At 44.4% G+C, this 13,854-nt stretch overlaps 2 pseudogenes; both read left to right on the plus strand.

Moving 5' to 3' along the window:
* The first annotated feature begins 3,407 nt into the window (after positions 1-3,407).
* LOC116902720 lies at positions 3,408-3,877 on the plus strand (annotated as a pseudogene).
* A 3,815-nt stretch (positions 3,878-7,692) lies between these two features.
* LOC116904309 lies at positions 7,693-8,213 on the plus strand (annotated as a pseudogene).
* The last annotated feature ends 5,641 nt before the right edge of the window (positions 8,214-13,854 follow it).

Genomic DNA, 13,854 nt, shown 5'->3' on the forward strand with positions numbered 1-13,854 from the left:
GTGAATCTGTGATCTGACACCAGTGATCTGACAGCTAGCTATCTTCCTCACCTCACAACTGCTGGCCCTGTTTCCTATCATCCTGCTCTCCTCCCTCACTGGCTGTTCATTCTCCCTGCAGGATTCCAGTCCCCCTATACTAAAGACAGGCTCACTGGGTAAAGGACCAGCTCCATCTTGCGGTCTAGGCTCATTGGGTTATGGACCAACTTCATCTTGCAGTCTCCGCTCTATCCATCTTCCAACCCTCCAGCTCCCCTGAGGATTTAGAGCAAAGTCTGGCCCTGCCTTCCCACTCCCACGATCTGGCTTTCCTCCTTTCAAGCAAGCCCTACAGAACTGTCCTGCCCCTCATGCTTCACTTTGAGTTTAGATCCTCTTGTTTCCAGACAAATGTTACTTTTGGTGCAGTGGTGAGGACTGAATCCATGACCGAACACATGCTAAGCAACTCAGCCACACCATTGGCCAAACTGTTAATGGTACAGTTGGATACATCAGACCATATTTGTTCACATCTATCCCTCTAGATTATAAAATCTGTACTTTGTTTACCAATACATTCCTAGCATCAACACACAAAAGCACTCAACAACCATAATAATTCCGAGAGTTCTGGGAACTAACCTAAGGTCCTCATACTTGCACTACAAGTGCTCTAACTACTGAGCCATCACCCAAAACCCAAATGAATCTCATATATTTAGAAGGCCTGGCCCATAACCAGTTATCACCTCTTCCCATAATGCCCCGAACCTACTCCACCTGTCATTTACCCAAGCACTCGCTTCTGTACTGTCTCCAACACCTGACTCTTGTTCAACACTATCTCCAACCCTTTCATCAGAACAGTAGCTGGTTCTGTGAACAAATGCCTCTGGGCTTCTATTGGCTCTTTGCAAGGGCATTTTAAAAATGAAGGCATTTCTTGTCTGCTTCGGTTCACTCCTCCAGAATGAAATCAAAGTTAACCAATCTCTCTTACATCTGCTGAATCTATTTCCCCTGCTAGACCTGCTGTTACAGGCCCCTCAACAAGCACTGGTTCTCAAAATTCGACAGAATTAACCAATAAACTATTGACTCCACAACACCACTACTTATGCTCAGAATGTCTTCAAAGCCTAAACTTGGAGCAAAATAAGCAGATTACTACAAACTAAATATATAGAAACTGCAAAAAGACAAGATAGTGTCTTGGACGGAAGGGTCATAAGTGTTTGCCTTAATAGTGTGTATTTACTTTTTTTTTTTTAATTCCCAAGTTCAGATGAATGTGATGTGTAAGGGAAGCTGTTTTACCTTTAGTAAATAACAATGTGTTAAGCATTCCTCCTATTCCTTCCTATAAAGGCCTGGCCGGACCCACCTGACCTTGAGAACAGATTCCCTGGACGCCCCTCAGCTTGGTCCTAGACCTAGCTGCCAGTGACCTGAGGACAGACCGGTGCGTAAACCCGGAAGAAAGCAACAGTACAGAGAAACCGCCACAGCTCCCATGCAGCCTGCACCCAGCAGCTCACCCCTACCCCGCACTCACCACCAGTGTGGCCGTGAAGCCCGGCGCGTCCATGGTCTGACCAATCTCGCCAAGGCTAGAATTACACGCTGAGCAGAAGCAGGTGCTGACCTAAAGAACTGGGCGCCGCCATATTGGGGGAGGGATATGAAGCAACTACTTCCGGGGCAGAACTCGTGATGTCACACCACAACAACAGCACGTGCATCGCTTGGTGCTGTAGAGCCCAGCGACCCTGGGGCCCAGAGCATCTCCCGTGTCCCGCCCTTCCGCAACCGGTGCGCGTTGCGTTAGGTATGGACCTAGCACAGGCATCCCAGCTAGGATCCGAAAAGCCCGGGAAGAACCCACAGAAGCGTAGCTGGCTAGGGGAAGGACTGGGATCCGACAGCACTGCCTATGTCTGAAGGCCAGCCCTGTGGTTTCCTATTCACAATCCAAATCGTATTCCATCACTTTACTTGTGAAAATTCTGTTTGAATAGCTGTTGATTCATTTCCAGAAAAAAAAAATGTTAAACAAAAATACGTTTTTATTACAAAAAAGTGGTATGCTCCATTTCTACTGACATTTATTTCTCTTTAAATTAATTTACTTAAAGTAAGAAAGTGATCACTAGAGTCTAGGAAGGGAAGAAGGGTGGAGGTAGCTACCATCAAAATACAATTAGATTGGTACTGGAGACTGCATACCATGACAGGGACTGCCAGCAGCAGGCCGGGATGGAGACATCTCAGAAGCCTGCTGCAGCTCCTTGTAAAAAAAAAAAAAAAAAAAAAAAAAAAAAAAAAGGTTGGTGTCTGGGACCCTGAGAAGCAGAAGACATATCCCTCCAGGGGATTCGCCATCAGAAATAAGACACTGCCCGCCCGCCGTAGGCCTGGATGGAGACATCTTCGAAACCCGGAGCAGCAATTTGTTTTTTGTTTTTTTTTTAAATCCCATTTCTCCTTATCCCTGGACAACAGCTGTATAGATTTCATTTGTTCGTGACTGCTTTTCAGTTGGCCTTGGTGTGCATAATTATTCTATTATATCTGACTTTTCTATTTCCTTATCTGCTCTGGTGAATTCTATGAAACTAGATAACCCTTAATGTAATGATTCTTAAAACAATTAAAAATTGACAGCACAGCACAGTCCTAATGGCCCAGGTGCAGGCTGTGTGCTCTCATCTTGGAAACAATGAAATGACTGCACAGTGATAGTTCCAGATTAATGCTTGACTTGCAAAGAAAGTTTGAAGAAATTATTAGAAAATGAAACCAGGGGCTGGAGAGATGGCTCAGTGGTTAAGAGCACTGACTGCTCTTCCAGAGGTCCTGAGTTCAAATCCCAGCAACCACATGGTGGCTCACAACCATCTGTAATGAGATCTGATGCCCTCTTCTGGTGTGTCTGAAGGCAGCTACAGTATACTCATATACAATAAAATCTTTAAAAAAAAAAAAAGAGAAAGAAAAAAAAAAAGAAAGAAAGAAAGAAAGAAAGAAAGAAAGAAAGAAAATGAAACCAAGCCAACATTGGGACCCCGAGAAAAGAAAAAAAAAAAACCACTGAAGTTAGGAAATAGTTTTGCATAAAATTTGAACGTGGTTCCTGGATAAGTAAATATAGAATGCATAAAATTATATATTAGTAAAACTAAGTCAAAACAGCGGGACTCTGAGGAGAGTCGTTGTGTGCAATGTGCAGAAGCAGAAGGCTAGCGGAACTGCTGAGTTAAGGGTTAACTTGATTCTTTCTGGCCACTGCCTGGCAGATTTGCCCAAGTCATTTATCATTAGACAGGAAAATGCAAGTAGCTGACCTCGGAGCTCTGAGCTCTGAAGTATAATAAGTCAAAAGTTAAAGTTTAAACAATGATAAGTGAACCCTTTACGCCAAGATGGCGCCAAAAGCAAAGAAGGAAGCTCTTGCCCCTCCCAAAGCTGAAGCCAAAGCGAAGGCCTTGAAAGCTAAGAAGGCAGTGCCGAGAGGCGTCCACAGCCACAAAAGAAGATCGGAACGACACCCACCTTCCGGCAGCCCAAGACCCTGCGGCTCCGGAGGCAGACAAAATATCCTAGAAAGAGTGTATTCAGGAGAAACAAGCTTGACCGCTATGCCATCATCAAATTCCCCCTGACCACCAAGTCAGCCATGAGGAAAACAGAGGACAACAACACGCTTGTGTTCATTGTGGATGTCAAGCACCAGATCAATCAGGCCGTGAAGAAACTATGACATTGATGTGGCCAAAGTCAATACCCTGATACGGCCTAGGAGAGAAGAAGGCGTATGTTTGCTCGGCTCTTGGTTATGATGCTCTAGATGCTGCCAACAAGACTGGGGTCGTCTAAACTGACTCCAGATGGCTTAATTCTTAATAAATAATATTTAATAGTAATAAATAATAAATAATGATGTTTGCAATTATTATTTTGGCCACAGGCCTGGGAATAGGGGAAGCTTGAAACTTTGAGGAACAATTGTAATCCTGATTCTTTGTGGGATGTGGTTATTCTTTTGCATTTGATTTGGCAATGATTAAACAATGTCTTCTTTTTCTACCTTCTTTTGGAGTAACAATAAAAGACTTGGGCAAGAAAAAGGTGAGAGAGCAAGAGTAGAGAGAGAGTGAGGTACATATGAGGTGTGTGCAGAGTGAGTGTGAGAGAGTGGGAGAGTGTGAGGAAAAGAGAGAGTGTTCTGTGTGTGTGTGTGTGTGTGTGTGTTTCAGTTTGTATTTGAGTTTTGTGGGGAATGAGATCTCACTGTAGCCCATGATAGGCTAGAAGTCACTGTGTAGCGCTGGTGGCCTCAAACTCATAGCAATTCTCCTGCCTCTGCCCCCTAAATGTTGGGATTACAGATGTGAGCCATTATACCTGGATAATAATTTGGTTTTTCTTTCCAGGGCCTTGAACACGCAAGAGCAGCATTCCGCCACAAAGGCTGCATCTATAGTTCCACCCACCTAGTCACTATATATTTTATAGAGAACTAAAAGAACATCGAAAATTTCAAAGATTACCCACAAAGAAGTGATATTTAAGGAACCAGACATGGTAATTGCTGACTTAGCCATTTTACATTGTATGAATGTATTGAATTTTCACCCACTACCCCAATACATTTATATAATCACTGTGTCAGTTAAAAATAAAATGGGGTAAAAAGAATTACTTGCTCTGATACGTAATTGTTCATCTTGCTCACTCTGAAGGCAACGTGTGCTCTTGGGTGAACATGTGCTTAACTGTTTAGCAAGTTTCTTGGAGTGGACTTGTCTTTACATTTCCTAGACGATACCTTCTAACCTCTGCATATATTAAGGGCCTACTACATCTCAGGTAGCAGGTATGATGTGGAACTAAGTGACTCATAGACTCTTTAACCTCCAGGAATCTTGCGTGAGCCAGAGGATAATCTCCCTTTTGATTAACTCGGTCAGTTTATTGGGGACCTAATTACAACTGCAAAGACGTTTCTGTAATACAGCACAACATGACCATGACGGCTGTCACACAGGTCCTGCTCACGCTCAAAAGCAGAGAACAATTATTCAGGCTATGAGCACAAAAGGGCAGGAATCTTGAGAATTCTCCCTACCACACTCTTTTACAGGGTGGTTTCATTGGTAGCCTCCAACCACCAATTGGGATCTACCAGTAAGTGTCCATTAGCACTCTCCTCAGAGTCCCTGTGCCTTTTACTTTTGCTTGGCATCAAGACACTCCCACAGCTCACTAAATACTCCATCTCCATGTCCAGAACTCTGGTTGGTTGGTTGGTTGGTTGGTTGGTTGATTGGTTGGTTGCATGGTTGGTCGGTCAGTCTGTTGGTTTGTTTGTTTCAGCTTAACAACTGAATAAACAATAGCTTAAAATAACAACTTTTACCTCATACCATTTCTGTTAGTTAAGAATCTGGGAGAACTTAAGCTAGGTAGTTCAAAGTCAGGGGTTCTCATAACTTACACTATCAGGGTTGACCAGTCTCGCCCCATAAAATTTGATCATAACTGAAGAATCTGCTTCCAAAGTGTTAGCTCACTTCCATAACTGACAAATCAGTGATTGGCAGGAGGCCTCAGTCCCCACTGAACTTACCTCTCCATGTTGCTATTTACGGGTCCTCGTGGTGACTATTCTCCTCAGAGTGAGGACTTTAAAAGGTAACAAGATAGAAACTACAGTATTTTTAAATTTTAACAAAGTATATGTGAATGGGTGCTTTGCTGCACGTACGCCTGTGTACCATGTACATGCCTGGCGTCAGACCCCCTGGGACTGGAGTTAGATAGTTGTGAACCACCATGTAGGTGCTGGGAATCAAAGCCAGGTCCTCTGGAAGAGCAACCACTACTCCTAACTACTGAGCCATCTCTCTACCCACCCCCAGCCTTTTTCAATTATTATATCTATTTTTACATATGTGGGTGTTCTGCCTGCCTGTATGTGCCTAAGAAGGCCTAAAGAAGGTTAACACCTAGTCCCTGGAACTAGAATTACAGACAATTGGTCATCACCATGTCAGTGCTGGAATTGAACCATGATCCTCTAGGGGGGAAGTGGGGAGCCAATACTCTTCATCTATGAGCCATCTTTCTAGACCAAACTTTTTAATTCTAGTTTAAAATGCACATTGTTATTCCCTTCCCTCTCCTTCCTCCAACCCCTCACATTTCTCCTTCTTATTCCCTCTTAAATTCATGGTTTCATTTTCTTTGATGATTATTCTCTCTCTCTCTCTCTCTCTCTCTCTCTCTCTCTCTCTCTCTCTCTCTCTCACACACACACACACACACACACACACACAAATACAGCCTTTTGAGTCCTTTTACTGCTTTCATATGTACATGATTTTAGCCCTGATTCTTAGTATTAGATTACCAATTAGTGAGCTCATCCCCAGAGAAGACTCTTTTTCCCTGTCTCAGCAACCGTTAAACTATGTCTTTTATGACCTGGACTCAGAAGAAAGTCAGCAGCCATTAGTGCAACAGCAAGTCATGCATATATACTACTGTGTTGGACTACAAAACTGTCAATGACTGCCATGTTGGAAAGTGGCACCTACATTAGAGAAATGCAAGTAGAGACCACAATAAAATACCAGTGCATGCCTATAATCCCAGCACTCGAAAAACAAAGTCACGGGATTGCTACAAGTTTAAAGGCAGCCTGGGTTACGTAGTGAGTGCCATGCTAGCCAGTTCTATGTAGCAATCAAGACCTTGTCATTGTTTTTAAGAGAAAGAGAGAAAAAGAGCCACATTCAGTGCAGTGGCTAAAATTAAAAAGACCAATGTTGTCTAGGATGCAAATGCACTGTCTGGCTGAAATGAATATTATAAAACTATTATAAAATACAACAGCCTCCCTAAAGACAAACACAGTGTATCCAAAACCTTTACCCTACTACTAAAAGGTTTATATAAACAGGAAAAATGGAAATGCCCAACTATCTACCAACTAATGAAAGGAAGGACATATTGCACTGCCTACTTGCAAAAGAGCATTACTCAACAGTACAAAGTAAGCTGGTGAGATGGCTTAGTCAGTGGAAGAGAGCTCTTGCTGTGCAAGTGTGAGTCTGAAACCCCAGCAATCATAAGAAAGCCAGGCATGGCTGAGAGTGTCTGTAAGCTCAGCACTGCGGAGCAGACACAGAATCCCAGGAGCTTACTGGCCGGGACTCTGGCCAAAAAAATGACAACTCCGGTTCAGTGAGAGACCCTTACTCAAGTGAATAAGGCAGAGAGTGCCTGACAGGACAGGATACTCAGTGCCTCCTCTGGCCTCCTCAGGAGAGCACATGGCATGAACATCCTTCTCACACATGTTCACATATGTATCACGCATACCATTCATACTCACCGCACACACAACAACAAATCATAAACATTTTAAGTAAATTACTGATTAGTCTCAAAGCACTATAGTAAGTGGAAAATAAACATTAGAGGACTCTCACTTGGCAATCTTGTGTCAAACTCAAGAACAGATAAAATTTGAAGGTACTATTTTTACATTTATTTAGTGTGTGTGTGTGTGTGTGTGTGTGTGTGTACAGACATGCATGAGTGCATGCATATGTGCCACAGTATGAGTGTGGGTCCTCCGAAAGAGCAGCTTTTAACTGGAACCACTTATTTTTCCTTTTACACATTGATCAACACACTGAAATGGAATTCACAGGTTCACTGGCAGACGCTCACTCATTAGCAGACATAACAGGAGAAGAAGCTTCCAACTGCAGATCTGATGTTGGCTGTAACATTCCCCTAAAACATCTTGCAGGGCAGCTGTGTGCATACATGCTCGTACGAGCTACAGTGCTCTTAGACCTTTTGCCTGCAGTCTCATTTTGGGGTTCTACAGGGTGAAAGATCATCCACAGCTCTGTATGACTGACCCATCAGGTGGTTCCTATGGTTACTGGGACTGTGGCATTGGGAAATTAGTGCAAGCTACAAAGACAGACACCGAAGAGCTTCAGATGAAAGAAATAATTAAAAGTTAAAGGGGTTGCAAGAATAATTCATATATACATAATGAACTAAGGATAAAGCTCTTGAACTAGAGCTCAGCTGGGTTGGTGAAAGGAAGACCTGAATTGTTCTGAGGGATCTTAGGGAGGAAAGCAGAGAAATGCGCTGAGGAAACTTTGAAAAAAGAAGATGAATCGGATGATGACAGTGTGTAGTGTTTGTGCTACTATTTAGTTTTACATTTCTGTGATAGACCCATGGGGCTGCTTAGTGCCATGAAGTACACACACACACACACACACACACACACACACACACACACACACACACACACACACACACACATGTTCACATCACGCACACTTTGCACACAACAATTTTCACTGAGCTTTTGTATCATAAACAAACAAGTAGGGGTTGGGGATTTAGCTCAGTGGTAGAGCCCTTGCCTAGGAAGCGCAAGGCCCTGGGTTCGGCCCCCAGCCCCGAAAAAAAAAAAAAAAAAAAAAAAAAAAAATCAAGAAAACAAACAAGTAAGGAGTTGGGGATTTAGCTCAGTGGTAGAGCGCTTGCCTAGCAAGTGCAAGGCCCTGGGTTCAGTCCTCAGCTCCAAAAAAACAAAACAAAACAAAACAAAACAAAAAAATGACACAAGTAAAGAGAGGGGAAGGAAGGAAAGAAGTTTCCTTGATTTTTACAAGTTTCTATGTGCTAGTTCATACTACTTAGCAGTGAGACAGCCCATACTAACTGATGCCCTGATTATAGCTGTAGACATGGGATTGCCAGAACAAGCTCTTGCCCAAATTGCCTATGTCACAAAGTGAACATCTTGCAATGTCCTGTGCAGATACGTGCACATCTTGCACCATTGGGGCCCCTTGGCAGGTCAGAAGTTAACCCTAGAGGTCTATTTTCCAATGCAATCTGGCAAATGGATGTTACCCATCACAGCCTTGGTAATTGTAGGTATGCACATGTGGTGAATACTTGCTTGACCTTCATATACCCGGTGTCCATGGCAGGTGAAAAGGCCTCTCATGCTATTAAGGCCATGAAATCAGCAATACTGGTAATGGCAGTGCTTTGGGCACTCAAGAATGCCAATGGATCTGCTTCCTCATCTCAGCAGTTCAGCGCCTTCCTATCCTCATGAAGGGACCATTTGCTTGGGTCATCTCCCCAGAATCCAAAAGAGATCCACACCTAGCCTTGGTGGAGATCCTGTTCTATGTGAACTTTCTCTCTTTCAATGAGAAAAGGGGCTGAGTCCTGCGTACAAACATTGGGCATTTCTGCTGAGGGACACTCCCCTCCCATTGGTTAGATGAAGGGACCCAATATTCTCTCAGTGGCAGCCTCCTGCTATGCTTCTGACAAGGGGGCAAGGTTATGCTTGTGTTTCCCCCAGGATGCAACTGTGCCAATATGGGTGCCCTCAAGAGATGTTCACCCAGCCATGGCCCAGGGGGCAATGAAGCAGCCAGAAGACCAGATCATGGTAGATATTGTGTTTATTAATTTTTCTTCAGCCTGGGAGGGCCAATGAACTCTGGGCTTTGGTGCCCCTGCCCTCCATTCTTTTGCCTGTGGCAGTTAACTCCCCAGTCTACCCTGTTACTTCTCTTCCAATGTGAGTTTGGGTTTGCTCTTCATGGACTTAGTCACTACTATACGACAATTAGAAGGCACCTGACCCATGGAGGAAATTGTCTGCTTTACCACCAATGTCTCCTCCATCGACCCGTGTATCCAGCTACACAATATGACCACGGGGGACTTTCATGGTAATCTAACCTGTGACGCCATGTGAGGCATGGAACTTCACATTCCCCTTACTGATTACAAATCCTCAAAGGATTTTCCAAGCATATCATGTCCACTCCTGCCTTGTTGTCCCAGGATCCCTCAACTTCGTGGGACTTCCTGTCCCTTGAGTTCTGCCAGCCTTTACTAGGTATAAAATTCACTGGGGACTACCTGATATCATGTACCTCATACTTGGCATGTGAAGGTTTACCTCACATGATGCTACCAATATCCCTATGTTAACAGGGATCCCATTAGATTCCAGTATGACACCATTATGTGCAACTGGGATTTATGTGACCCCTCTAATTGTCTCAATGTACACACTCTTACTCTACTAAAATGTGGCAGTCTCTTTAATGGGACATATTTCCATATAAACCAGTTGGGGAAAATGTGGACTAGGGCAACCCCTATGAATGTGACCATTGGCAGCAAGGTTGGCTGGAAAGCCACCCCATTCTATGTCTGATCTCCCTTCTTATTTCTGGTCACTAATACCCCCATTGTCAGAGACGGCCTTAACTGCTTTAATGAGCAATGTCTCCTGACCACCTGCTGGATGGGGTGTTCAATAACAACTATCCCGATGAGAGAACCACCTGCCATTTGGATGCTTGTGGTAAATACCACACTGACTTTCATGCCATCCCTCTGATGGCCTAGACTCACTTACAACCCCTACACCAGGGAAAGAGGGATCTTGGTATTATAGCTGCCATCATTGCAGACATTGCCCAGGTGACAACAGCTGCTGTTGCCTTGACCCAGACAGCCACTACATCAGAGAATGTCAATGCTGTAGTCTCTAAGTCAGCTAAGGTGCTTCAGGCACAGGAGGTACTAAATCAACATCTTTATCAAACCATACACATTTTACAACAACAGATTGACTTACTGGCAGAAGAGTTGGTCCTTGTTAGGAACACGTCTCTATTGGCCTGTGACCCCAGGTTTAGTGAAACCCTAACCCCTTACCAGACATGTAATGCCACTGAAGCCCAACAATAGTTGGCTTAATATCCTGAAGGTATCTGGTCAGGCAAATTCCTCAACTATTCTGTGCTGTTAAGGGAAAATATAGCCAACCTCAATGTGACCAGTGTATCTGTGCTTTCCCTAGATGCTGGATTCTTGGGGAAAGTGGGGAACAATATTTAGAAACTGTTTGACCCCTTGTGGATAGCAAGTTATGCTATGATGGGAGGAATGGTCATACTAATAGTTATTTTGTTTAAGTGTCTCACACACCATATCTCTAGGCAGCGCTCCATAAGTAGGGTGACTCTTCAGGTGCTGATGGCTTTTGGAAATCCTGATTGCGGCCTGCCTAAGGAAGTGATCAAAGCTTGGGTGGCAGAGATCCATGAGACCACCATGTAGGCTGTGCCTCATCTCCTCCGTGTGTGACAGGCCTCCGGAGTGATAGCTCTTTGAGGGCTGGCAGTCAAAGATGGGTAAGATCCTGGAAGACAGGACAGCCTAAGATAGGCACAGTCCAGTATCCTGGGAACCCTCCAAGGTGGGGTCAACAATGTCAAGGCAATGGTACCCCAGCTCCCACTAGACTGTCAAAATCTAAAAACAAAAGCATGCAAATGTAGGGGAAATGGTAGCAGCGGTAGTGGCCACCTCTATGTAACTGAGCAGCCGCAAAGGCATCTCTTGCAGGAGGACCTAATTGAAGACTGCCCAAGAAACCAAGGATTGTGACGTAGACAATGCCAGCCAATTAGGAATTGCTGTTTAGAAGAGATGCTTTCTTGGGCCCAATGGGGTGTGAGTGGAGGTATTAAGGGAGTTTGCAGCAGCATCGTTGAGCTCGCTGTGGTGTTTCTCACCTGCTCCCGAGTCTCTGTGGAGTCTGTGTTGTTGACTCTGTGCCACCTCACCTCTAATATCACCTCTGACAACCCAAGGTCAAGTAGGGTCAGGTAGGGTCAGGTAGGGTCAGGCAGTGAGCAACCCAAGATACAGGCAGCACTCAGCTACTTCCTCAGCAGCAGTTTCCAGTCCCCACACCTCCATGTCATAACAAAAGAGTCTATTCCTGCTTATGTAAACTCTGAGGAGAAAGGTGAAATGCTGGTGTGGCATTCTGGCTTGTTCTAGCAATACTATGTCTGCAGCCATAATCAGGACGTCAGTTCTCTCATTTCCTTCTGTTAATATGCCAGGCAATTTAGAATGTAATGTTATAAAAAAAAAAAATAGAATGTAATGTTATGTGTGAGATCAAGCAGGGATGTGCCATGTTCTCAAGAGCCTTCTAGAGATATCACATGCAGACATGTATGGAACTCAAGGGGCCACAGAATTATGCCCAGGAGGGGTTTCCCTGGATCATACCTTTCCAGAGTTGATATGGAAAGGAGCACCATAACTTTCTATAATAGGCAGTTAGCCTCAGATGTTAGTGTAACCCTGGTGGAGGGGCTGCTAGGCCCCTCTAAGAGAGAAAAGAGGTGCCTCATCTCCTGGTCCGGAATAGGCAGGGAAGGTTTGAGCCAGTTAACAGTTCCATACAACTGTTATAGTTCCACAAGGGAGTAGAAAGCTTTTGCCATGATGGAGAAGGCTTAATCTTGTCAGAAAAAGAAAAACCCAGGAAGGCTTATGAGGGAACTCTCTGAATCTTCACCTGTTGGGGAAGAGATATTCTGGAGGTTGAGAAACCTTCAAGTTGAGTTTTCTAAGTTAAGCACCCTTTCAAGATCCAACAGGCAAGGGTGTACAAGCATAATATCAACCATGTAATGGATGTCAAGGACAGCCCTGGGGACTTCCTGTATGACTTCAGCCACATATAACTGACAAATGGCAGGGCTATTTTTCGTGCTCTGAGGCAGGACTGTCCACTGATATCTTTTGCTGGTTTATTCATATTAGGTTCCCATTGTGCGAAGGCAAAACAGCATCTATCCTGGGGAGCCAAAGGGATCTGTAAAAGGCAATCCTTAATATCCATGAGCATCACATGGTACTCAGGCAGGATAGCACTAGGATGAGGCAGTCCTTCTTGAGTGGTTCTCATTTTTCTCCATATGTTTATTAATGGCCTTCAGATCCTGTAGAAACCTGTATTTCCCTGACTTCTTTTTAATGACAAAAATGGGAATCTGCTGGTCAAGGGTTCCAAATGACAAAGCTAATTGTTCCAAGACCAGTTCCTTGAGAGCAGAAAGCTTAGGTTCCAAAATGGGCCACTGGTCCACCCAGATATGGGCTTTAGACGGCCAGGCCAATTGTATAGGATCAGGTAACTTGATGTCAATTAGTTCTGAGTGGGCAATGGCCATTAGAATTGTGGGTGACCCCTGACTCTGTGAGCTGTAAGGTCTAGTTGGTCACGTTGCATAATGTCATCAAAAAGGTGTGATGATCCTCAGAAAGGATGGTACCCATGTCTTCCAGAATATCTCTTTCCCAGAGGTTATGGGGAGTATCAGTGTAAAAAAAAATCCCCGATTGCCATCCAAATCCTGCCGACGGACAGGTCGGGTAGTCATTTTTGTGGCCTGTTGGACTCCAACTCCCCTAATGGAGGGACCAGACTGGGATCTCCAATGGGAGGACCTCAGTGATTAATTTTGTTATTATAATGACAACTGGCCCTGTGTCAACCAACCCATTAACAGGTATACCATCATCATCGGGGAATGAGAAAACACAGGCAAAGCCCAAAAGACTCATGGCGGAGCAGGGGTCCCTCTTACTGGTGGGGCTGAGAAGTGCCCCTTTTGGAGTTTAAATTGTCTTCCTGATTTTGAGAACGACAATCCTTAGCCCAATAGAAACCTTGGTTACAACGAGGACATCTGGTCTTGGGCCTAGCTGAGGGGCAGTGCCATCTGAGGTGACCAGGCTTCCTACAGCCCCAACAGATACAATCGGGGAGTCCTTCAAGGGGAAGGCATATCCTCTGTACACACTCCATGACCAAGGTGACAATGGAGGCAGTGGAGCTGCAATGGCACCAGGGTCCAGATCACGAGTGGAAGCAACCCACTTATTATGGATGTCATCATTACAGCTGCCACAGCATTG

This window comes from Rattus rattus, chromosome 6 (assembly GCF_011064425.1).
Source record: "Rattus rattus isolate New Zealand chromosome 6, Rrattus_CSIRO_v1, whole genome shotgun sequence".
Classification (NCBI taxonomy): Eukaryota; Metazoa; Chordata; class Mammalia; order Rodentia; family Muridae; genus Rattus; species Rattus rattus.